At 36.5% G+C, this 26,731-nt stretch overlaps 1 long non-coding RNA gene across 1 annotated transcript in view; it reads right to left on the bottom strand.

The window, feature by feature from the left end:
• The window catches only part of LOC131482626 (uncharacterized), a 324,972-nt gene that overhangs the window by 22,918 nt on the left and 275,323 nt on the right, over window positions 1–26,731 (bottom strand). The window contains exon 3 of the long non-coding RNA XR_009247172.1: window positions 19,775–19,962. This is a non-coding gene — a long non-coding RNA (uncharacterized LOC131482626). The remainder of the gene's footprint in view (window positions 1–19,774; window positions 19,963–26,731) is intronic.

The raw sequence follows: 26,731 nt of genomic DNA, 5'->3' as shown, positions 1-26,731 counted from the left end.
TTTCCTTATTTATTGAAAGAGCAACGACAAGTAAGAGACATAAAGAGAGGCATCTTTCATCTGCTGGTTCACTCTGAAAATAGTGATAATAGCCAGATAAGGTGACAGGTATACAAGCTTTTGGGTTATGTTCTGCAATCACAGGAACATCAGTAGGAAGCTCAATCAGAAGCAGTGCAGCTGGAACGGGAAATGGCTCCCCAAATTGGGATATGATTAGGCAAGTGGTGGCTAAACTCACTGTGCCACAACACTGGCCACTCCATATCTCACTTTTTAAAAAAATTAACATTTTGTTCAGCTTTAGAAGTGAAATATAGCACTGCAACTCATATTCATTAGCAAAAAGTAGTCGTATGGTCCCACTTAGACACTAAGAAGAGTGGGAAATGTGGCTTCTCACTAGCCAGCCACTTCCCATCACAATCACCACTTGAGGTGGAACACATAGAGGTGGAACACATAAGAGCATTCACACATCTGACATTCCACTGTGTTACACAAGTTTAAATGGAGTTCTACAGTTTGAAAAGCAGTACTGCATCATGTCAACAAAGTCTGCAGAGGTATGAATGAAGTATGAATGATTCAGCAAGCCAATTGTTTGCAGTGACAACAGACTTTAACAGCAACTGCAGAAATCAAGAATTATTGAACTATCTTTTTTTCATTTTTTTTCAATTTTGTGTTATTTATGCTAGTTATCATTTTGAAATTATGTGGAAACATACTCTCAAGCTGGGATGATATGAATGATTCAACAGATTTTCATATTTTTCTGAAAATCTTAATTTGTTCTGTCATTATTTATTAAAATCTATGTAAGCGTCAACCTAAAAATAATGTATATTAATTAGCATATCTAATCTCAATGCCTGAATTCACTATGTTCTAACATGCCAAGAGGATCACACAATTAATTATCTTTTAATTATCTCATCTGGTTTGCTTAACACAGAGTATATTTATCATTTCCAGCTATGATATAAATTATACTTTACAATAGTATTTTACTGACTGAAAACAGAAAAACAGGTGGCAATTACCATCATATTGTGTTTGGTGTCAAAACACTGGCAAATAAGATAACAGTTCATCAGTAGATGCTACAGTATGTTAATTTCTTCAGTTTGGGATATGAAAAGAATCTAAACTCACCAAAAATTGTGCAAATTGTGAGAATGGAGATGTGCCAGAACACTTGTCAATTGTATAGAATAATAAGGTTATAAGCTATAAGATAGTAAGATTCCTATCAAAGTCAATTTTACTTTGAGTGATAATGCACTATTTACCAATTCTATTTTTCTAAGTCACATTTATTAAACAATAACTTTTGCTTTTTATTCTGATGTAAAATATTCCCTTCTCATCTAGCACTCCCATTTCTTCAACATCATCAACACATTGTGTAACATGTCTGCAACAACAAAGAAACAAGACAGAAACAAGTATAGAAAGTATAGAAACAAAGAAAGAAAGAAAGAAGAAAAGAAAAAGAGGAAGGAAGGAAGGAAGGAAGGGACGAAGAAAGGAAGGAAGAATTATAGTCTACTCATTCTACTGAAGGTTATCCATATAAAAGTCAATATACTCATTTTTACCGACAAGCGTCAGAGCATTCCTACTCCTTACAATCCTAAAAACAAATTCCCTTAAGTGAACAACATATGTTCTGTTTTGAGCAGAATGTATTAATTTGTAAATGTTTCAAGTTCACTGTTGCTGGTCTCCAAACTCCAGAAAAAATGCTTCTAATTAAAGTTTGAAGGATTTGTTCATCCTTTTCTGTCTCTTTTCCAAAGAAAACAAAAGCTTAATTAGTTCTTAACATTCCCAATCTCCTAGCTTCAGGGTCAGTAACCACATTATCTGAATAGCTCACTACCTGCATTTTCTTTAGACAAAGTTTTGTTGTACATTGTACATCTAATTTTATTTCCAAACATAAAGGGAGTTATTCAAATCCAATAGATCAGACCAATCTTTCCTCCAGTTCTACAGATAATATGCTTCCTAATTACTATTTAAACAATATATACATAAAAATTCCATACGCTTTTATTTAGAGCTGTTCTCTGAAGATGAATGAAGGGAGGTATACATACAGATGTAATATTATCTCTCAGAATAACTGCAATACAGCCCATATTTATTCATAGAAATGTCTAAGCGATGATCACTTGCTGGCAAGACTGCACAAGTCTCTATGTTGCTCAAAAGATCAACATAGTGTTAAAAAGAAAATTGTCACAGAGCACAATAAAGACATGCGTATTTGTTGAGTGAACTACGACCCCATCACAAGATGAGTTTTCTAACTTTCAGAAATAGATTCCATTTATTTACTGATATTTACTACAAGCCAAGAGCCATTCGGTTTCAATGAAAGAAAAGAGAATGTTGTTTCTAATCAAGTCAATTTGGAGAAAAACACTGCCAGTCTGAGCTTGTCATCTGGATGTTTTTCTCCATTTATTTTATAATTCTACCTCAATATTTTCACATATTATTGATGAAAATGGAAATTGGTCCATTTGACAGAAATTTAGAAACCAGAATCATATCTTTTGTAAGCATTGATGAAGCAATAGCAACTGACTCTAACTAACTGAAGCAGACAGTATTTTTATCAGCAGGACAGCTCAGGTCTCTTGGATATCATGGGACAACAATGGAGTAGGTTGGCAAGAGCCAGATAAGCGGTGGAGGGGAGGGGTAGAGATTCAGGGAGCGAAGGATAACAGACATCTGCTAAAGATTCTGTGATGGAACAAACTGGTTCAAGAATTTCTGTTGTTGGTGTACTTTCTAAATAACCTATTCTTTTTTGCATTTCAAAGAGAGAGAATTTCATCACCCTATCACAGGTTAGAGTGCACAGTACAAGATTTTCAACACAATGTATTCCACAGAGGGAATACTTCTTCCAGCAATAACCAATAAATCAACACAAATACTAATAAACAAGACAGACCAATCTCTTCCCAAAAGACAAAAAAATATATATATTCTTTTGTTCAAGAAATACACTGCTGTGTCAAAAACTGGACAAATATTTAAGAGTATTTTCAAGATTTCTGTCTAAGAGTAAATGCTATGAACAAATACCATATTAAATACAGTTAAAAAGTCAGACTAGTGTTTCAAAGCATAATCCACTTTTGTTTTAAAAGGCAATGTATGGACAGGCCTTGCAACACTTGCAGTGTAGCATCCTGTATTACAGTGCTGGAACAGTTGAAGTCCTAGGACTGTTCAAGTTGTGTTTGTTCCATTTCTCATCCAGCTTTATGCTAATATGTCTAAAAAAGACAGTGGAACATCAGTCAAGGACTTGGGAGAGCCAAATGGAGTCCTAGGATTTTGGCTTTTATCTGGCAAAGTTGGGACCATTGCGAACATTTGAGGAGTCAACCTGTGGATTGGAAGATGTCTCTCTTCTTTTCCCTCCTTTATTTCCTCAATTTATTTTATGTATTTGAAAGGCAAAGTCACACACACACACACACACACACACACACACACACACAGGGGAGGGGATAGAGAAAGAGAACAAGTGAGAGAGTGGGAGAGGGAGAAAGATAAACATACATAGAAAGGTCCTCCGTGTGTTCAGATTAATTCCCCAAATATCCTAAATGGTGGGGGGTGAGCACGGCAAAAGCCAGGAGTGAGTAACTTCGTCCTGGTCTCCTATGTGGGTTCAGAGGCCCAGGCAATTAAACCATTCTATACGCTTTCCCAGGCACATTAACAAGAAACTGATCGAAGTATAGCATCCAGGGCTCTAACTGATGCTCACATGGATGCTGGAGTTGCAGATGGTGACTAAGCCTACTGTGCTGCTGTTCATTCATTGGCTCTCTTTCTCTCAGATTCTTCCTTTCTGCCTATCACTATACCTCTGCAAACATGATTTTTTCAAATAAATGATAATATAGGAAAGTGCTTTAGATAGATTAAAGAAAAATAGATTTAAAAGAATGTTATTATAGTGCCCAAGATTTTGAAAGTAATCCATATGTTTACATAGTACATATTTCCATAAAAGTTTTGAAGTACTGCATCTTTACAGAATATCTTATGAAGCTATATATTAATGAATTTTTACTATGTGTTAAAATTTTAGCATTAAAATCTTGGAATTTTATCTAGGAAGTACATTGAATTTGTTCTTTTTGCTATCACGGTAACTTAATAAAATTGGTAAGAATTTTGTTGTAATTAACATGCATTTGCTACGACCCTTAAAATCTAATTAATAAATTTCTTTTATAGTTGGATAGAATAAAGCAAAAAATAATCAAAATGTTCCCCTTAAGGCTGTAATCATCACATAGCATTTGAGAACAGTCATAACTTGATTCAGAGGGCATTTTTATTACAACTTGAACCTCAATTTTTAAAATAACATGAACTAGTTATCTCTATGAATGACAAAAAAAGCTTCTAACAAAAATAACAGTTGTTATCTCTAACAACTGTTTGGAGACTGCTATCTAAATTTCTTGTAATACAACTATTTTTCCTATAATAAGAAAGAAATACGAAAGGTAATTGGATATTTCTGATCTAAACTCATATGCTCATTAACATATTAGTAAAATCTTCCCCTAACTTTACTAAAGGAAATGGTTTCTACACATATCAAATGGAGACAATACATCCTTTTCCACAATATCATCTTAAGACTGAAAATCTGCATGACAGTTACATGGTTCTTACATGTTCTATAGAAAGGGAAAGCATACACAACACTTTTGATAGAATATGGATTTAAAAATATTAGAATCTAGGATATGATATTTTATATAAATGCAGTAGTTCCTCCCTGTGATTTGAGGTGCTTGACATCCTCTGCTGCTCTCGATGAGCAGGCTGTCACGTCCCCTGTGTGCATCTGGGCATGCTGTCCACTGTACAGGCATCAGCAACTGAGGAGGCCGAGTTCCAATACATTCAATCCAAGGTCAGACCACATACCCTGTGATTTTCCCTGTGGTGGGTGTTTGAGTCCAGCAACCTGTGGTGCCTCGGAGTTGACTCATGTATACCAGCCAATGTGGAGTTAGGTTTGTTCCATCACCTGCACCAGGCAATGCAAATACTAGTGGATGCAGCTTGGTCAGTTCTGCTCCCATCCCAAAATCTCATGTGAATTGTTAGATGCTGTGGTCTATCCTAGCCCAGCCCAGCCCAGCCCAGCCCAGCCCAGCTCAGCCCACCACTGTATGATATCCTCATGCACACCATCAGGTGTCACAGCCTAGATGGGATAACCCCAAATAATCCCTACTAGGATTGTCCACAGTGTTTGCCTGTGCTGGTATATGCTTTTCACTTTCTGTAGCAAGAACAGCATTCTTCCTGCCCGTGACCAATTTTATGAGATTAAATTACCCTTAGGAATAAATCACCTAGGCATCAAAGCGGGGACAATATCAGAGCTTGTGACAGCTAAGAAACCTAGGAAAAAAGATAAAAATTCAGGAGGTGAATCCTGTAGTTTTATTCCTTTACTCAATAAGAGAAAGCTTCCTTCTTTACTTATCTCTCTTTATTATTTCATTTATTTACTTTACCCACTCTGTTCTTCAGTTCATATGCTATCTTCCTATTTATGCTTTCATTCACTTATCCACCTGTATTAGTTAGGCTTCTCAGAGAAACAATACAAACACACACACAAACACACAGAGTCATAAAATTATGAAGGCTAAATTGCACAGTCTGTTATGTAAAGATCCAAGAAACACAGTGAGAAGGAGAGGATGACATGTTACACTTCAGCTCCAGAAACAGATAGAATACAATTGGACAAATATCTCCTTTCTCTGAATTTATTCTATTTCATTCCTCAATGGCTTGAAGGTTACACACCTACACTGGAGAAGACAATCAGCTTTAATGATTCCTTCTTTTTTTTTTTTTAAAGATTTTATTATTATTGGAAAGCCGGATATACAGAGAGGAGGAGAGACAGAGAGGAAGATCTTCCATCCAATGTTTCACTCCCCAAGTGAGCCGCAACGGGCCGGTGCGCGCCGATCCGAAGCTGGGAACCAGGAACCTCTTCTGGGTCTCCCACGCGGGTGCAGGATTGCAAGGCTTTGGGCCGTCCTCAACTGCTTTCCCAGGCCACAAGCAGAGAGCTGGATGGGAAGTGGAGCTGCCGGGATTAGAACCGGCACCCATATGGGATCCCGGCATGTTCAAGGCGAGGACTTTAGCTGCTAAGCCATGCCGCCGGGCCCAATTCCTTATTTTCAAGGCTACTTTTTGGAAACACTATCATAGATTACACAGTACTTAATTTGGAAACACTGTGTCAAGTTTACGGTAAAATTTTTAATCAGCAACATGTATTGAAAGCCAACATGCTGGAAATAACTGGCCAGAAAACGTATTTTGAAACTATTACATTTGTGATAAAAATCTTAGTTTGACAACTTAAAATATGTAAGAAGTAAACTAATTAAAAATGATTTGACTTACTTTTGTAGGATTTACATAAGGCACTTTAAAAAGCATATGTAAAATGGCATTAAAATTAATTTGATGCAAACAGTTTGAAATGCATGTATATGTGTTCAAAAAAGTTCATGCAAAATGTTATTATGAAAACATGTACTTACTTCCATAATTTTGCACCAAAATAAATTGGCCTTCTAGTTGTATTTTCCATGAAAATTCTTTATGTTTCTTCAAGCTTACACAGTGCATATTCATCAGCATGAATAATTTTCCTCCATAACAAAAAGTTCAAGTTGAGCTGTCTACACTGAAAAAAGCTTTACAGTATTTAGTTATCTGGAGCTTTCATTGTTTGAAATCAACTGTACTTCAACCTCCACACACAGCTTTGTCTTTATCTTCCCAGTCTACCCGGGCTGTTGCTAAAGGCAGATGAAGAACACACATCATCTACCAGACCAGATTCCACTGGAAACAGTGGGTCACATTACTCACACGAAGGACTAGGGAATGCATTTGTTAGCTAAATCACTACGTTGCCAATACAGTTGCCCATGAATAGATCAGAGAATGTATTTCAGAAGAGCCTATCTCTCTGCTACTTGAAATATTTTACTGACATATTTTATATGATGATTATGCCCCTCCAAGTTAGATTTAAAGGTATTTCTGAAACCTGCTTAGTAGTATAAATACATCTCACAATATGCTATATGACTTTGCCCTAAAATTCTTTGACAATTTGGAAGAAAATAATTTCTTTTTATGTTAAAAAAAAAAAAACACTCCATTAAGGAAAAAAAAAAAGTATGTTCCCAGATTTTACCAGTGGAAACTCTCAGCTAAGGTTGATTTTTTTTAGATTTATTTATTTTATTTTTTTTGGAAAGAAAGACAAAGCAAGGATCTAACCACTGAACTATCATGTCGGGTTCACAAAGCATTACTTTCAATACAACTTTAAAATTATTTGAGAGCTTGGTTGGAGATTCTAAAATTATTTGAAACAGGAACTATTGTGATGGCTCAATTGGCTAAACCTCCATCTGTAGGCAAAGGCAACACATATGGGTGCCAGTTCAAGTTCCGGCTGCTCCACTTCCAATCCAGCTGCCTGGGAAGACAGCATAGGATGGCCCAAAGCCTTAGGACCCTGCATTTGCATGGGAAACCCAGAGGAAGCTCCTGCCTCCTGGCTTCAGATTGGCTCAGCTCCAGCCTTCACAGGCATTTGGGGAGTAAACCAACAGATGGAAGATTTTTCTGTCTCTTCTCTCTGTAAATCTGTCTTTCCAACAAAAAAAACTAAATATTTTAAAACAAAATATTTTTGGAACAAATTATTCCACTGCTTTAAAGTCAATTTCATGTAGGCATGTGTGTGTGTGTGTGTGTGTGTGTGTGTAGGGGTACAATTACATGTACACTTGAGCTCAGTAGGGTTTGGGTTCTGTCTTCAGGGAATGAAAATGAAATTTTGGGTGTTCAGCTGATTCCCTAAGCCCAGGAATGCAGCAACAGGGAAGCTGATTACTGAATTCTTTCCATCTGCGCCTATCTAGGTACAGAAACCCATAGCAATGGGACTCACAAAAATATTTTGAAAACTACTGTCCTCGATAATTTCTAGTGAGTGCAGGAACTGAACTGTAAATTAAATTTTTATGAGGCAGGTTCATTGGCCCATGTTCATGTAGAACAATAAATGTTGGCACCAGAAAAAAAAAAAAAAACAGAAAAAAAAAACCATGCAGAGAACACCAAAATGTAAAGACATAAATAAAAGCAGAGAACTGAGAATGGCAATGCCAATGATAAGGAGACAGAGAGCAAAACAGAAAGCACACAACAAAGTTGATGACAACTTTGCAATGCTACTCCCAAGTCATCATTAAAATGTGGGACCATTTCCTCACCATATACTAATACTTGTGTGCTTCCAATAAATTTTCTTGTTGTAAAGCTTAAGCTAACGTGAATAGACAGTTCATATTTGCCCCAAATTATCCTATGTCTAAACATATGCAAAATTAGGAAAGGGATATTTGGAAGCTATTGAAGGCAAACATTTTCTAACAACTGGTAGAATTTCAAACCAAAAGCATACAGACATCACACATCTCACTGGTTAGGATGTTAGACCTCAGCTATCCATCTTCCTCATTTTCTGGACAAGGCAAATTCTATGTGGTCACATTGTCTGTAAAGCCACAATCTCAAAAAGGAGTATGAGAAATCCAGCTGAAAGGAAACCCTAATACCTTCAAATTCATACAGTTTAGTATTCATGCTGATGCATCATCAATAGATAATGATTTACATTCAGGAGAGATACTTTTCTTGTACACGTCAAATGCTGCCTCAGCATTTAGCTAATACTTTGCTTATATCTGTTCCCAAAACAAGAGTCTAGGTTAAAATACACCTTGCAAATCTCAAATCAGGTTGTCATGGTAACAGAGTTCATTTTCCACCAACTCAGTGCTTTTAGCTAATTTATTTGAGTATCATGGCTTTCTCAGTAATGCAAAAGCATTATGACAAGATCACTACAATTTCTTTTTTAAATCTTTGATAGCATGGTCTTCATTTTCTCTTCAAAAATTATTTCTAGGCTGCATTTTATATTATGCATTAATATGTTCCTCAATTTTATCATTTGGAAAATGTTACAGCTCTTGACTCTGATTTTGAAATAGGCTGATATGAGTTATTTCATGCTTGAGTTGCTTGTGTTTAGGCACAGTGAAGAAAACTTCAAAGGAAAAATTTGCATAAATTCTGAGATTATTGCTTTACTTTTTTTCAATATAGAAGATGATTTTCCCCGGGGCCAGTGTAGTGACAGCTGGGGTTAGGCTGTCACTTGGGGCACCCACATCCCAAATCAGAGTGTTCGTTCGAGTCTCAACTCTTCTCCAATTCAGTTTCATGCTAACGCATTCTAGAGACAGCAGATGCTGGCTCAGGCTTTGGATGGAGTTCAACGCAACTTGCTTTGGTTTCTCCCAAACCTGGATACTGTGGCAATCTGAGGAGTGAACCAGTAGGTAGTGATTCTCTTTCACTTTACCTCACTCCTGCTCTCCCTCCATCTCTTCCCTTCCTCAATCCTTTTATTTCATCGCTTCCCTTCAAAAACTATGCCTTTCAAATAGTAGCAAATAATCACACTTTTAAAAAGATGATTTACCTCATGTTTACATGTAGGCTGCCATTAGGAAGAGATAATGTGCGTATGTTTTGAGCCACGTAGAGTAATAAGAGCACTACGGCAATATATATTTTCTGAAGCTGCACATGATATATTTCAAAGCAATATTAATGAAAAAATGTAGAAGTTAAATCCCCAAATGTCTCTCTTTGCTATTTGCCTTGGTGGCTTAAAATTCTCACTATAGGGCCCGGCGTGATAGCGTAGTGGTTAAAGTCCTCACCTTGCATGCCCGGGATCCCATATGGGTGCTGGTTCTAATCCCGGTGGCCCTGCTTCCCATCCTGCTCTCTGCTTGTGGCCTGGGAAAGTAGTGGAGGACGGCCCAAAGCCTTGGGACCCTGTACCCATGTGGGAGACCCGGAAGAAGCTCCTGGGTCCTGGCTTCGGATTGGTGCAGCACCGGCCATTGCGGTCACTTGGGGAGTGAATCATCAGATGGAAGATCTTCCTCTCTGTCTCTCCTCCTCTCTGTATATCTGACTTTGCAATAAAAAAAATTAATTTTTAAAAATTCTCACTATAACGTTCACTCCTTGGAAAGCCATAGAATTCCAAGTCACACTAGCAATTCAGCCTAATTGTACTCCATGGCCAGCAGAATAATCATATTCCACTAATTTCTGGGTCCTACAGTGGTACAGTTATAACCGTTTCATTTCAGCTGTTCCTCATGAACTTGCAAATGATCACACCTTTTAGGTCAAAAGGCTTACAGAAGTTTCAGCAATATACCTAAAGATACACAGTTAAAAATTTTTCAGAGCCCGGTGTGGTGGCCTAGAAACTAAAGCCCTTGCCTTGAACGCCCCGGGATCCCATTTGGGCGCCGGTTCTAATCCCAGCAGCCTTTCTTCCCATCCGGCTCCCTGCCTGTGACCTGGGAAAGCAGTTGAAGACGGCCCAAAGCCTTTCAATCCTGCATCCGCATGGTATACCTGGAGGAAGTTCCTGGCTCTTAGCTTCGGATTGGCTCAATTCCCATTGGCCGTTCAGATTGGCCATTGTGGTCACTTGGGGAGTGAACCATCGAATGAAAGATCCTCTCTGTCTTTCCTGCTCTCTGTATATCTACCTTTCCAATAAAAAAAATAAATAAATATTTTTAAAAAAATTTTCAAATCTAAGTTTGTGAGGCTGTTTCTAGCTACAAGTAGATCAAACTGAGATTCACTCTCAATCCCAGAGCCAGATCAAGGGTGAAGGTAGAAAAGGCGCTAGGAGTTGCTGGAGGTCTCCTTGTTCTGCCATGTCCTGTTTTCACCCTGTTTTCTTCCCTAGGAAGCTGAGCTGGATGGGTCACAGCAGCTGCTTCTTCCCTTCTCTATTTTATAAGGGTTGGGTTTTCATGCTTAATTTCAGCAGGAAATCAGAGAAAAGTGTCTTTGAAGGTAGCCTGGCACTATATTTTTCTTTTCAGCTTTCCTCAGTCTTTATGATAATACATCAAGGCCATAGAATAAAATGTGGCTTCTTCAGAGCAGCTGCTTGGCAGCTGAGTGGTCTGTATCCTACATCAGAGTTCCTAGTTTGGCTTTGTAGTTGCTTTTCTGACTCCAGTACCTGCCAAGGCAAACCCCAGCGGGCAGCAACAGCAGTGCCCATGACTGAACCCCTACTGTCCACACAGGAGACCCAGAGTTTATTCCTGACTTGGGGTTCTATTCTCATTCTAGCCCTATCCTCTTGCAGGAAGTTAGAGACTTCCTACAAATGGGAGCTCTCAGCTCTCTCTCATTCGCTTTCATTTTGACACTCAAGAGAAGAATGAAACCTGCTTTTCAAATAAATAAAAATGTGAAAAACCATGTTCTAGCTTAAGAGATCTTAGGAAGATACTCATTTATGTTTAAAAAATTGACTTATAGATACTGAAATATCTTGTAATGTTAAATATTATAAATAGTATCATTTAATTATATTATTATCATGTATTGGATGTTATTGATGTAAAGCAAAGCTATGTACCTGACTGCAAAAAATGACTGAGGTCATCATAAAAGCTGAAACTAAGTAAAGCACAATCTTTGAACTGCCTGTGACCAAAAAGCCTGAAAATATAAAAGACATTACAGATTGAATAGGGGTTGGGTATGGAAAAGCTATTGCCTATCTCAGAATTCTTAATACAGTGAAGTGGTGGCTTGTTGCTGTAATTTGTTGTTGGGGGTAAATGTTGGCATTTCAGGGCCAGAGCTTGCCATCTTCCTGCTGAGTTACATCCAATTTATTATCTAATTAGCCTACTGATACTATTGTAGTTATAGCCTATGTTTAAGACTACTGTATAACTGGGCCCGGTGTGGTGGCCTAGTGGCTAAGATCCTCGCCTTGAACGCCTCAGGATCCCATATGGGTGCAGGTCCTAATCCCGGCAGCTCCACTTCCCAGCCAGCTCCCTGCTTGTGGCCTGGGAAAGCAGTCGAGGACGGCCCAAAGCCCTGGGACCCTGCACCCGCGTGGGAGACCTGGAGGAAGTTCCAAACTCCTGACTTTGGATCAGCACAGCACCGGCCGTTGCGATCACTTGGGGAGTGAATCATTGGACGGAAGATCTTCCTCTCTGTCTCTCCTCTCTGAATATCTGACTTTGTAATAAAAATAAAATAAATCTTTAATAAAAAAGATTACAGTATAATCAACATGGTTATAATATTTGTTAGTGTAATATTCTATTATACTAGTAATAACCAATATGTGTTTCACATCTATTATCCATAATAAGTAAGGCAAGATGAAGTGTCACAATTTTACTCAGTCTGTTTTCACAATTTTTTGTTTCTATTATATTTATCTTTACAGAAGAGTTAAAGGTTGACATTGTTTTTCTATGTGGCAATTACCTTTCTTGAGAGGAGTAATACTAACAGAAATGGATGCTAAAATGGAACTTGCTTAAGTTAATGGAACTGAAAAATTATATCAGTACCTACATTATGTCTATAGTTTAAAATTATAAGCAACATAATTAAGATTACATAAGCATAAATTCAGCTAAAATTTCCATTTTATGACTAAACAATACTGTTAAAAACATTTTTCCTATTTATTCAAATGGTTTTGTATATTACAGTCACTAAATTTTGCCTGATTTATAGCCTACACCTTCTTAAACCTCTAATAGACTTTACGTAGAGAGAAATTATACATTTGCTCTCCCTGAAGAAAAACTGCATCTATAAATTACAGACGTAAATGTTTGTGGAAATACATTAGAGAATATGAAAACTAAATATGAATATGTTGTTTTATGACAACTATTACCTTTATATAAATAGCTCAATCAACAACATAAGCATTATTACTACCGGCTTTAGTTATTCACTAAATGACTATTTTGCTTGATATAAAAATCACAAGCACTGGGACTGGCATGATGGCCAAACTGATTCATCCTTTGCCTAAAAGCGCTGGTATGCCATGTAGGTGCCTTTCTTGTCCCTGTTGGCCCACTTGAAAAATCTGGAGAACAATCCTGGCTCCTGGCTTTGTAACAGCTCAGTTCCCATGGTGGGGGCTTGGGAAGTGAATTAGCAGAGGGAAGATCTTTCTCTCTGTCCTTTGCTCTGTAAATCTCTCTTGCCAATTAAAGCAAATAAATCTTTACTAAAAATCACAAACTCTAGATTGATATAAATAAATACTTCTGTAATCTGAGTCCTTACTGCATGGTGAGGTCCATCGCCATCCGTTTACATTTTTTTTTAAGATTTATTTTTATTTTATTACAAAGTCAGATAAACAGAGAGGAGGCGAGACAGAGAGGAAGATCTTCCCTCCGATGATTTACTGCCCAAATGAGCGCAACAGCCGTGCTGTGCCGATCCGAAACCGGGAACCTGGAACCTCTTCCGGGTCTCCCACACAGGTGCAGGGTCCCAACGCTTTGGGCCGTCCTCAACTGCTTTCCCAGGCCACAAGCAGGGAGCTGGCTGGGAAGGGGGGCTGCCGGGATTAGAACCGGCGCCCATATGGGATCCTGGGGCATTCAACGCAAGGACTTTAGCTTCTAGGCCATGCTGCAGGGACCCATCCCTTTACATTTAAAAGCCTTCAGTCTGGGGCACATTGGATGGTAACAGATTCACAGTATTGGCATTTTCTGTTCATTTGCGGCTTAATATAAAATCCTTTTCCATGAAATTCTGCCCTAACTCCTGTTTGGGTAAATAGAGCTGAATGAAGAATAGTAAATTTCTTGGTGAGTTCTTAGCAATAACGCTTGATAGATCAGTTGTTACTCATTAGTAAACACTGACTAAGTGTGGATCATTTCAAAATTACAAAGTTAAACACTTTGTGCCTAAAGAGTTCATAATCTAATAAAAGAAAGGTGTGACACAAGGCATTAAATGTCGCTATTGTAGAGAGCATACCAATGGTTATGTTGATAGAAAGCTGGTACATCTATTTGTGCATAGGACATACTGGATAGATTCCCAGAAGAGGGGTGCTTATCTCGCACTTCAGACCTGTGCCTATAATTCTTCTATGTCCACTTGCAGAGAAGAAAATTTTAAAAAGGTGGGATATCTTGAAAGCACCATCTGAATACCTGCCTCTTAAAACTATCAGATATTATTATTGTCAAACAAAAATATATGTAGGGAGAAAAGTACGGAGTATAGCTAAGTTCCGTCCAGGGAATTTTACCTTTATTTCTGGCTGATCTCGGATGCAGCATTTTTTAGCTGGGGAGAAAATTGAGGACATCTTTCTTGAAGATTGTTAACCTTATTCAAAAAAAGACTACAATTAGAAGTGCTATAAAAACATACCAAAAAAAAAAAATAACTGAAGACAGCTGAGCCCCTCAGATCTCAGGAATATAAGAAAGGAAGACTGGTTTAGCAAAGCAGAAGGGTGAAGAAGAGAAATTTGAAGACCATCTGTCAAGAAAAAGGCTAGGGGAAAAAATACAGCAGCCAGTCAAGTAACCTGAGCCTTGTCCTTTTCTTCAACTAATAGTTTCAACTCTGCTTTTAACTTTGGAGGTTGGAATTGCTCTTTCCTGATCTAGTTCATTTATTTCAGTGCTTCTAAAAAGTGGACATTTACACAGAGAACTATTGGAACTAACCATACCCAACTGATCCGTCTAGTGTTTTACCTTTACTGCATTTTATGGTTATTATTGGAAGAGTGAGAGCCAGCAAATTATAAGGCAATTATTCTTATAAATAAAATTTTTTGGCCCAAGATGTATATTCAATAGTAATTATTCAGATATAGTCAGAGGAAGGAAATTTCAGTGTCATTCACATCTCATTAAACAAATATTTATACTTTAAAGACATGACTACTTTGTGTTTTCTCCCACCAAATCTATCCCACTGGATCGGAAGAGTTCCACACACACAGACACACTTGCCTCTCAGTCACTTCAACTTCACTTTCCTGAAATCTTCTCAGTATCTTTTATCATCTGTGATCTATGAATGCATCCCAAATCTTGTCATCACTAAATCCACTAGAATTTCAAATAATAAATTCTAATAACTTGATTTATGCTTTCGACTATATTGCTTCACTACTATTACATATAATTTCATCCCCAATCTAATGGTATCTGTTGTCTCCTTTATTCTTCACCCTTTCTCAATCTCCACTGTCTTCCACTTATAATTTGTTTTAAATATTATCTATCATTTAAATAAACAAAACAAAATCAATTCCATAGTGACTGAGTAGTTTCATCTTAATCTAACAAAACTCTTGGAAAACAACCAAACATCCACCCTCTCTATCTCAGTGTTATAACTACATCTGAATCCTAACTCCTCTACTGACTAAATATAAAAACAGGATACTTAGGAGAAAGTAAGAATAAATGTTGTCATAAGGGTAAGGCTCAAATCCAAAAGGATTGGTGATTTAAGGAGAGAAAGAGAGAGCAATTTCTTTCTCTCCAAAGGTACACATTGAGGAACAGCTATATGAAGAGTTTCTCAAATTCATTTTTCCCATCTCTGTTGGATTTGTTGTTTGACTGCCTTCAATGAAGGCATTTCCTGTAATTTTAGGATTCTTTCACACTTGGGAGTCCGAGTGTGGATGTGTAGTTTGCTTCTGCCAACGGCATAGTAGCATACTAGCATAAACAGAGACTTGAAAAAGGGCATATATGTTTTGTTTCTTTGTTTTTATATCTGACTGCTCTAGCTGCCAAAATGAAATACCACAGACTCTGTTTGTTCTCAGTTCTTCAAGATGAAAGTCCAAGATCAGGTTGGCAGTATTAACAGGTTCTTTTTGAATGCCCTGGTGTGAAGATAAACTCTTTTAATGTGTCCCCACATTACATAGATAGATAGATAGATAGATAGATAGATAGATAGATAGATAGATAGATTATAGACAGATTCTCAATTATTTTAACAAAGACACCAATTGTATGAAATCAAAGTTAACTCCTATGACCTCATTTAACCTGCAAAACTCTGTCTACAAATAAAGTTGTATTGCTTCTTAAGGTTTTAACAGCACAGACTTTTAAGTCTGTAACAATACCCCAACCTTCCCTCACAATCCTACTACCACTAAGAGGTCGGGTCCAACCTATGAGTAACAACATGGTAGGTAAATTAGTTGCATCCATTGTAAAATCAGATTAATCAACCCATAGCTTACTTGGTCATTTGATTGCAGCTACATTAGCTAGCCCAGCTAAAGTCAGTGGAATATAACTCAGAACAATTGACCTATTATATCTATGCGTTCAGGAGAAATGAAAAATGGCTGCCCTTTAAGGCCCTAAGATTTGGGAAACTGTGTCTTAGCAACAGCTGATATCATATCCTTATTCTCAAAACATTACACACTTTTCAGAGAGAAAACAGAAGTCAGTAAACATGTATTTATTTTTATTTTTCCTGCTATATTGCCAAATTATAGGAACCGTATCTAGGATATCTCATTTTTTCCTCATACAAAGTTAGTATCTTTCCTCATGCCTGAAGTAAATTTCTGCTCCTACCCTTGGCATTCTGTGTCCTCTTGCTCTCCTCACGTTTACCCACTCATCAACCACTCCAGCTTCCTTTCATCTCCTACTGATAAGCTGCAGCAGTCTTAATCATCACTGAGAAATCACCATGTCTCTTGGAGTTCATTTTTCCTGACCTTTCAGAACCTAACACTGCAGAAAATTTTCAGCTTTCTGAAAAATGATTTCCTCTGTATTCAAAACACTACTTTTCATGTCCATCTGCCATTTTTTCTGTTTATTGCTGCAATGTCTTTTTTTTTTTAATTTTCCTTCATCTGCATTTTAGATAGAATTTGTTTTAAAAGTTTTTCAGCTTATACTTTAGGTACTCAGTATTCTGCCCTTTAAGAGAACTTTTCATCTTCCATCATCTATGCTGAATACCTCTACATCTACATTCTGTGTGGTTTGCAATCATTGTGAACATTGGCTAGTAAGTAAGGTTATATGAGTGGAATATGGGAGCTGAATAAATAATGACATTGATGTGTTAATTTGAGCTCACTTATTGAAGTAGAGAAATGACCAATGATTACAATCGGGGTAAAAATGACTTATCAGGGTGAGGCTCAGGTTCAGCTTTATTATCTGTCAGTGTGACCTTGATGACTTAACCTCTAATTATCTCTTTCACTACCTGTGCGTTAGAATACATCACATAACTTTAAGAAAAGAGATAATTCATCTCCAATTTACAAATCATGAAATGAGAAACAGGATAGATACAAATGTTTCAAAATTGTACAGGTTAATATGTTGTTCAGGCAAATCTGACAGACATGCATATAAAAACATAAGTAATAATACTGCCCTCGTAGGGTAGGCAGAAACAACAAGCAAGATTAAATGGGCAAGTTAAGACATTTTAGCTTTTTAGGCATTTATTTTTGCCAATGGTAGTAGAAAAAAAATAAGCAAAACATTAATTTTGGTTCAAATCCTATTTCCATTCTTTAGTTTCTAAAAAATGGACACATGTAAAATACTTTATTAAAGGCTGAGTTAAATTTTAAAAAATCCTAATAACTATAAACAGTCAATTGGGCGATATTCAATATTTTTAAGTAAATCAATGAAATATTCAGTTACATGGCATATTACTACATGATTTTGCAGAATTTAGTGTATAATTGATATTCTAGCAATTGTGAGAATAAATAGAAGGGGAAAATTAACATTATCCCTCCTCTTGTGAAAAAGAAGGATTCTAAGTAAATATTAAAAAAAAAGAATACATAATAAACAGATTGTGACACACATAAAATGTATGCAGGTACCTGAAGCAGACGAGAAGGCATAAAGGAGAAACCTGGTTGAGATAAACACAAGTGTCAAGATCATTCACTTCAGGAAAGTTATTTGGCTTTGGACTCAGATTGTTTTTCAATTGAAACGTGAGAAGTAAGAAGAACTGGAATAATGGGCAGACTCACATTTTGACATTTTGTTCACCACGATCAAATCAAGGTAACCATCCAAGCCAAGTGTGAGAAAGAAAGCAGATTTTGCCCTTTCAAGCAATAGCATATGCCAACATTACCCACTGGCATGCGAGTGCCACCTTTTAACAAGCGTGTCCTAGATTTCTTTTTATCAAGAGTAGTAGATAGAGACCTTTAATAATGTGTTTATTTTGTTCAACAAATGCAAATCTCATATTTAATGAGATACAACTGATTTCTGACAATAATATCAAATATGCTGTCACAAAAGTTTCAGATTTTAAAATTTACTGAAAAATCAGGTTAGCTGTATTCAGAGAATGTTCACAAAGTAACAGACCTGCTTGTCTTCTTTAAGGTAATTTTTAAAATCTCTAATAACAAAGAATTCACATATAAAATTCTTACAAAATTTTTCATTATTTTGTGTCTCCTGAAATTGCTTCACAAAATGAGCTAGAGGAGATCCTTAACAGAAATAGCTAACAGAATTTATTAATTCTGATACAGTCCAATAGAAAGAGAAGAAATCTCATTTCATATTTCCAAAGGGTCTTAACTACATTTTTCCGGTTAGTGAAGAAACAGCACTTTAACAGGAATGTGTGTGTGCAGCTACTGAGCAGAGTTTGTTGTTGCATCCTAATCCCAGAAGACAACTGAAGAATATTCGCACCACAGTACAACTGTATACAGATGGAGCTTTTATCTCGAGTTCAGAAAGCTTTAGACATTATTCCAAAATTCAATCACATTGAAGAATTAAAGTGCAAACCCACACGTATTATCTCTGCAAAATTATCTATAAGTATGTATCTTCTATTAACCCTACATTGGATCTCTTAACATATTCATTTATCCATAGTCTATGATTCCTTCTCTGGTTAATTCACTCATTCATCCATTTGTTTACTACTGCATCAAACTGTATGTCTCATGCCCATTGTGTACGAGGTTGGAAATTCTGCAGAGATATTGAGGCCCATGGTAAAAAACATCTACTGATTTCAGAAAATTTAGGTTAGATTCCAGCTTCTTATATTAAGGTGTAAGAAAGTCATTATTAAAACTAACACCAACAGATGATATATTCTGGAAACATTTAACAAAAGCAAGTTTCCACAGAGTAATGCCAGAAAGTTAGGAAATGGGAGGTCCCCTCATCGCCCTTACATAAATGTCGCTTTACCCAAACTTTAGTAGAGGAAAAATCTCCAAAGTGTACCTGAGAATCTATCCTTCCAGTGGTACAAAACGTTGAAGACTGGATACTTTAAACAAGAGAAGTAGAACAGATTGACTTATTCGTATTACCTATCTTCAAGGTGGCACAACTTGACAGCAACACAGGTCCCTGGTCCCTGAGATTGTAATTTCTTCCACAGGCAAAGTGAGAGAGAAGTAAGTACTAGGCTTGATGGATTTGCTACTCACTATCAAGAGGAATACTTCTGACTTACCCCATTCAGAACACTTAGGGGATTAGTGTTCTATATATAAACTACATATAAAAATAAAGAATATCACCTGGGGACAGACATAAGCAGGGAGCCCACAACAACCAGCACACAGTTCCTAAGAGCCACCTGCAAATTCTGCTAAATGGCTTGCTGACTTCACCAAGAGACCCACAAATGCTGAAACATGACTCACCTGGAGATTCCCCTCTGTAACTGGACGATGTGTGCTCCTAGTACTCCATGTATCTTCTCATGTCTGGTACTTCATAGGTCTGTAGCAATAGCTTATGTGAGACCCTGCAGGTAGCACGAGTCTCAACAGCAGCTGGCTTGACTAGGCTGGTTCGTGAGATGTTGGATAACTTTGAATGTTTTGAAGCACTGCACAAAGAGAAATAATTTGGGTATGCTAAGAAACAATATTGGTTTTACAAGATAAGAGAAGGCACACAATGCTAAGTCCCTTCAAAACTGGAAGGAATGGACCAGGCACAGCCACAAGTGTGTCAGTGACCACTACACCTCTGGCCAAGTTAGCCACTTTCTCTCCAGATGGGCAGAGGGGTAGAATTTGGAACAGTAGTTTAGATACTGCCTAAGATGCCTGAAACCCACATTGGACTATCTAGGTCCACATTTTGGCACTGTTTCCAACCCCAGCTGCTGCTCTGCAATCTGGGAGACTCAAGCAGTTATGTCATTGCCATTCGTGGAGATCTAGATTGGATTCCTCCCTCTTAACTAAGGGTTGGCTCACGCTCAACAATTATGGACATGTGAGGACTATATCAATTATGGAACAGCTTTCTCTCTCTTCATTTGTTTCTGTGTCTCACTGTTTTATAGTTAAAAATAAATTAAAAATTTAAAATAAATAAATTGTCAATGGATATGAATTAATATTTTCTCCAGACATAAAAACAGTTGACATCATTAATGCAAATCAAGGAAATGCAAATCAAAATGCTATGCCATCTCCTGCCTATTAGGATGTCTATTATTATTTTTTTAAAATGGAAGATTCTCTTTCTCTGTAACACTGTATAGGCAAGTGTCATACATAAATCAAATAAAAAGTTGTGAATTTAACTCACAGGTGGTAAATTTAAAAATGATCTAAGATCATTAAAACCACATGCATATATCATTCTGAATCAATGATTTGAAAAACATATAAAACGATGTTTGGCTAATCTGTATTTGCAGATATTTCAAAGACATTTGCAAACATTTGTCTCTTTTTGCTTTTGGTGGTTTTTTCCCTCATTATAATTTTAGCTCCCACATATAACAGAGAACATGCAGTATTTGTCTTCCTTTGTCTGGCTTTTTAATTCAACATTGTTTCCTCCAGTTGCATCCATTCTGTTGCAAATGGTAGAATTTCATTCTTTTTATAGATGAACAACATTGCAATGTGTGTGTGTGTGTGTGTGTGTGTGTGTGAATGTGAATATGTGTACCACATATTCTTTACTCATTTGATGATGGACTTCTTGGTTTATTCCATATTTTGGCTATAGTGAACAGTGTCAATGTAAACATGATGGTATAATAATTTTTTGATATAATGTATTCATGTATTTTGGCATATAGTCTGTGGTGGGATTGCTGAATTATATAGGAAACCAGTTTCTAGGTTTTTAAAGAAAATTTCCATACTGTTTCCCACAGTGGATGCATTAATTTTCTTTTCTATCAGCAGAGTATAAAATTTCTGTGCTTCCAGAACATATGATGTTGTACAAGAAAGAAGCTATGTACCCCACAATGAAGGAAAGAATCAACAGAAGTTCAGAGGTATCCACCAAAGTGGAAAGAAATATTTGCAAGATATCTATCCAAAAAAGGGTTAATACCTAGCATATACTAGCAATGCAAAAAAAAAATAAAACAACGATTGAAAAGGAAAATACAATACAGTTAAGAATTGGGCAAAAGGCCTCATAGATACTTGTGAAAAAAAACAAATAGCAGAGAAATACTAAAATAAATATTAAATCAAATATTAAATCAACATTACTAGCTATTGGTGAAAACAAATCAAGACCAGAATGAGATATTAAGCATCTTGGTTGATTCCAAATTCTGGCCATAGTAGATAAGCCACTAAAACATGGTGGTACATGTACTCCATCATGTGATGAATGAATAAAGAAAATATGGTATATACACAATATGGAATATTATTCACTATGAGAAAGAATGAGATTCTACCTTTCACAGCCAACTGACCTCAACTGGAGAACAAATGTTGAGTGAAATAAGCTGGACCAGAAACACAAATATTGCATGCTCTCCCTTACTTGTGGAAGCTAAAATAGAGAGAGAGAGAGAGAGAGAGAGAGAGAGAAAATTGTATGAGTACATCAGTTTTATTGCAAAGTTTTGTGATTTTTTAAAATATTTTGTCATATCAATGGCTAAAAATGCTATACTACCATAGTTTCAATGACCTATAACTATCTTAAAATTTACTATATATTAGTAGAATGACCTTCTACTCAGTTATGGTTTAGTTATTGTATTTCCACTAAACTAAGTCTTTATGTTTTTTATTTGTTAAACCTCTGGTCTGATTTTGTATTAAACCTTTTTACTATAACATAAATTTAAAATATTATTTTAAAACTATAAAGCAGAGAGCAATGAAAGAAAAAAGCAGATAGGAGAAGGGAGGAGGGAAATATAATGATGTTCCTAGAAGTATATATATATTTCATTTGTCAAAGATTGTCTATACATGTGCAGACTCCCTTCTGGGGTTTCTATTCTGTTCCACTTATCTCTGTTTTTGTATCGGTAACAGACTGTTTTATATTACCACTGCCCTGTAGTAGGTCTTGAGGTCTTGATTTATGATTTCACCAGCTTGATTTTTATTCTTCAGGATAGCTTTGGCTATTTACATTCTTATGTGTTTACACATGAACTTTTGTATCATCTTTTCTTTTTCTGAGAATGCTGTTGGGATTTTGATTGGAATAGCATTAAATCTGTATATTACTTTCAGTAATACAGACATTTAGATTATGTTGATCCTGCCAATCCAGGAACGTGGTGTATCTCTCCATCTTTTACTGCCTTCTTCTATTTCTTTTTTAAATGTTTTATAATTTTCATCAAAGAAGTCTTTCACTGCTGGAAACCAGCTCCAGTTGAGTTCGGACTTGAAGGAAGGGTGTTTGGAGTCGGCAAGAAAAGAGAGCAAATCACAGTCACTTGGTACTTAGAATGAACCGTTCAAGAAGCTGTCTTCTTTATACAGAAATCATCACAAGCTTTTGCACAAACATTTAATTGCTCTGTTTTCTACTTTAGGGTTAAGCAGATGTCTTTAAAGATAATTCTGCAAAACACTGAAATCATTTTTCAAACAAGCCATTATTCATTCTACAGTAGTAGCCACTGGGCGACAGCCAGGACTCTAAGGCCAGGGCACATGCGATTAGCTATTAATCAGTTATACACTCCTACTAACATTACTATTTCTAGAACTTTTCTGCCATTCAACGGGAGAAACATGTCAAAAGGAAAACACTTCTATTTTTACAACTTATCACTTAATAAGAAAAATATGCCCTAAGGAAAAAAAAAAGAAGGTCCAAAACAAAAGTTTCAGATATTAAATCCCTCTACAACTACGTGCTTTATATCTCATCATAAATATTTGGAACAACAATTAAAAGTATGTTTCTACAATATTAATAAAATCACTCTTTAATTCCTCTAGCCAAAGGATCATAAAAGCAACTGAAACATATGTTTTTTATGCTCCGAAGATACTGCAAAGACAGACTAGCCATTAAGGTGACAATAACTATATTTATCACCACAGCAGTTTCAGTTCTTACTCCTATTGTTTTCATCAATTTTTAGGATGCTTATCAAGCCATCTCCCACAAGGCATGCTGCTTGTCTGGACCAGGTTCTGGGGCAATACTTAGATAAACAATAAGGTGTCCAGAAACAGCCTGAGCTTAATTGCACTCCTGTGTGCAGAACCACGCCATCTGTAAACAGGGAAATACTACTCAGCCATTAAAAAGAATAAAATTCTATCGTTTACAACAAAATAGTCCCAATTAGAGACGATTAGGCTTAGTGAAATCAGTCAATCCCAAAAGGACAAATTATCATATTTTCTCTCTGATATAAGACAACTTTTATGTAAAATATAAGATCAATAAATATAGAGGTAAAAATGCATGTACATACAGTTATCTAGGAGAACTGTGTAATAGAAACTATAATATCCAGTTGTAAAGATACAATGCAGTGTGCACCTCTACTTTCAAAGATGGAATCCCACTGAAACTGTTAAATATATCTTTTTTTTTTGTTTGTTTGTTTTTTTTTAAAGATTTATTCATTTTTATTACAGCCAGATATATACAGAGGAGAGACAGAGAGGAAGATCTTCCGTCCGATGATTCACTCCCCAAGTGAGCCGCAACGGGCCGATGCGCGCCGGTCCGAAGCCGGGAACCTGGAACCTCTTCCGGGTCTCCCACGCGGGTGCAGGGTCCCAATGCATTGGGCCGTCCTCAACTGCTTTCCCAGGCCACAAGCAGGGAGCTGGATGGGAAGCGGAGCTGCCGGGATTAGAACCGGCGCCCATATGGGATCCCGGGGCTTTCAAGGCGAGGACTTTAGCCGCTAGGCCACGCCGCCGGGCCCTAAATATATCTTGACAATGGGATACTGAACTCCCTGCCAATGTTCACGCCTACAATATTAGGATATACTTAAACAGCAGAATAATGGACTTATGACTATTTCTGAAGGATTATACTATTGTACTAATACAGGGGAAATCAGTGAGAGGAGGGAGTTTGGGGATAGGGGATGGGAAAATCCCAGAACCTATGAAAATGCACCTTTAAATAAACACATAAATTAATTCATTAATTAAATTATAAAATGTACATATATACATTGCATTGAATTGGCTAAAGCAATTTAAAATTTAAAATTGGGCCCAGTGCAATAGCCTTGTCGCTAAAGTCCTCGCCTTATACATGCCAGCATCCCATATAGGCACCAGTTTATACCATGGCTGCTACACTTCCCTTCTAGCTCCCTGCTTGTGTCCTGGAAAAGCAATCAAGGACGGCCCAAAGCCTTGGGACCCTGCACTCACATGGGAGACCCAGAAGATGTTCCTGGCTTTGGATTGGCTCAGCTGTGGCTATTGCAGCCACTCGGGGAGTGAGCCAGCAGATGGAAGATCTTCCTCTCTGTCTTTCCTCCTCTCTGTAAATCTGACTTACTTTCCAATAGAAAAGTAAGTAAATCTTTTTTAAAAAAATTTTAAAAATTAAAGATGAAACATCACCCTCCCCCAAAATGTACAAATAAATTAACAATGAAATATCATCTCATATGTATCAGATGGCCTTTTATCACTCTTAAAATTTAAAAAAGTTATTTCACCTATTTTAATTTACCTGTATTTATATTTGTACCTCATAAAATGTTTTCTCCATTGAAGAACCATGAATATCATGTAGAAACTAACTAGAAATAGTTATTGTAAGTCCCATTCCATACCTACTGAATCAAGTCCTCTATACATATTACTTGATCACAGCTTCAAATTTGAAAATTCTCAATTTAGATACAAATAATACCCAGAAACACACACTGCTAAATTTTCTTTGATATATTTGGTTACACTGTAAGAATTAGTATACTTTAAATATTAATAAAATGCATGTGTCCCTACACCAAAGAATAAATAAAAATGTACTTGTTCAATTCAAGCATTTTTCTGGTGACCTTTAGCAAAGATCACTGATAACTGTGAAGGCTAACATGCAATTAGGAGGCTGCAAATCATTTATTCTAATTGACCTGTCACAAAGTTGGAAATCTTGCCTTTTTAAGGAGATGAATGTTCCATACATCACAACAAATCTAGAACATTTTCAAGTTCTTCAAAGAGTGAGATTTCAGGGTTTTTTTTTTTTTTATCATTGATCAAGAACCTCACTGTATGACTCAGCATCCAACTATCTTCCAGTTGGGTTTGAGAAGATCATCTTCAGATCTGTTTGGAGATCCTACTTCATATCGCATGAAAGTTATTAAAATATGTTTCTATTCTTCAGCAAATGTATTCATTTACTATACACATTTGACAATATTTTTTATTATTTTACTTCTAGAATTGCTTTTATCAGATAAACTCATTTCAGTTATAGTTGACTGATTTATTTTTAGCACTTGTTTCACAAGCCTGGGAAATCTCAGTGTACCAAGGTAGGCCCCTAAACTGCTTTCAAATATATTGAAAATTTCATAAATATTAACTGTAATAGCAAATAAAGGACCAAATGACATATTTATTTAAATATTTGTTAATTCTTATGGGTTATATTTCAAGTTCATGATTTGAGGTGTTTTCCTGGGCTATGAAAAGTACTTTCGCACCTGGCATTCTCTCTTATGTGCCTAGCTGTCAAGGTTACCATGTGGCTTGGTCCTGTTCTGATATTTCTTGTTGTAAATATATTGTTAATTTGTGGAAACAATATCTTGACACTTATCGATTTATCCTTTTTCATTCATTCATATTTAGAACATGTCTTATACATACAGAAAAAATTGTGAATTGTACATGAGGCAAATTTTTTTTCCTGGATGATTTAAGAGCAATAGTCAATATGATGTTCTGCCATTCTATCAATCTTCAGTGTGTTGTGATTATGATATAACTGCAGAGCAACCACCAAACTCACAACATTAACACAAATACAACATTAAGACTAATGTCTTTAGTGGCACAAAGATCTTTTGGAACACTGCATTATAGTATTATCTTGTGTTAGTTATATCTCTTCAGTTTCCAGAAGTCTTAGAATAATGATAAAAAGAATGAAAGCGAGGAGGAGATTAAAGAGAGAAAGGGAAAGCAAAAGACATCAAGAAAGGCTGTTTGGTATGAATACATCAGTTGGGAACTGTCTTCTAATTTTTTTAACCTATCCACTTCCTACACTCCTCTCATACTATGAAATCATAGGTTAGTCCTACGTATCACTTCATCAGATGGCTAACAACCACACATTCATCAACATATGTAGCTACTCAATAATTGGTCTATGCTATTATACCTATGTTCACTGGAGGCAGCCTTCATTATATA

This window comes from Ochotona princeps, chromosome 19, assembly GCF_030435755.1.
Source record: "Ochotona princeps isolate mOchPri1 chromosome 19, mOchPri1.hap1, whole genome shotgun sequence".
Lineage (NCBI taxonomy): Eukaryota > Metazoa > Chordata > Mammalia > Lagomorpha > Ochotonidae > Ochotona > Ochotona princeps.
This window is presented reverse-complemented; position numbering and strand designations above follow the sequence as displayed.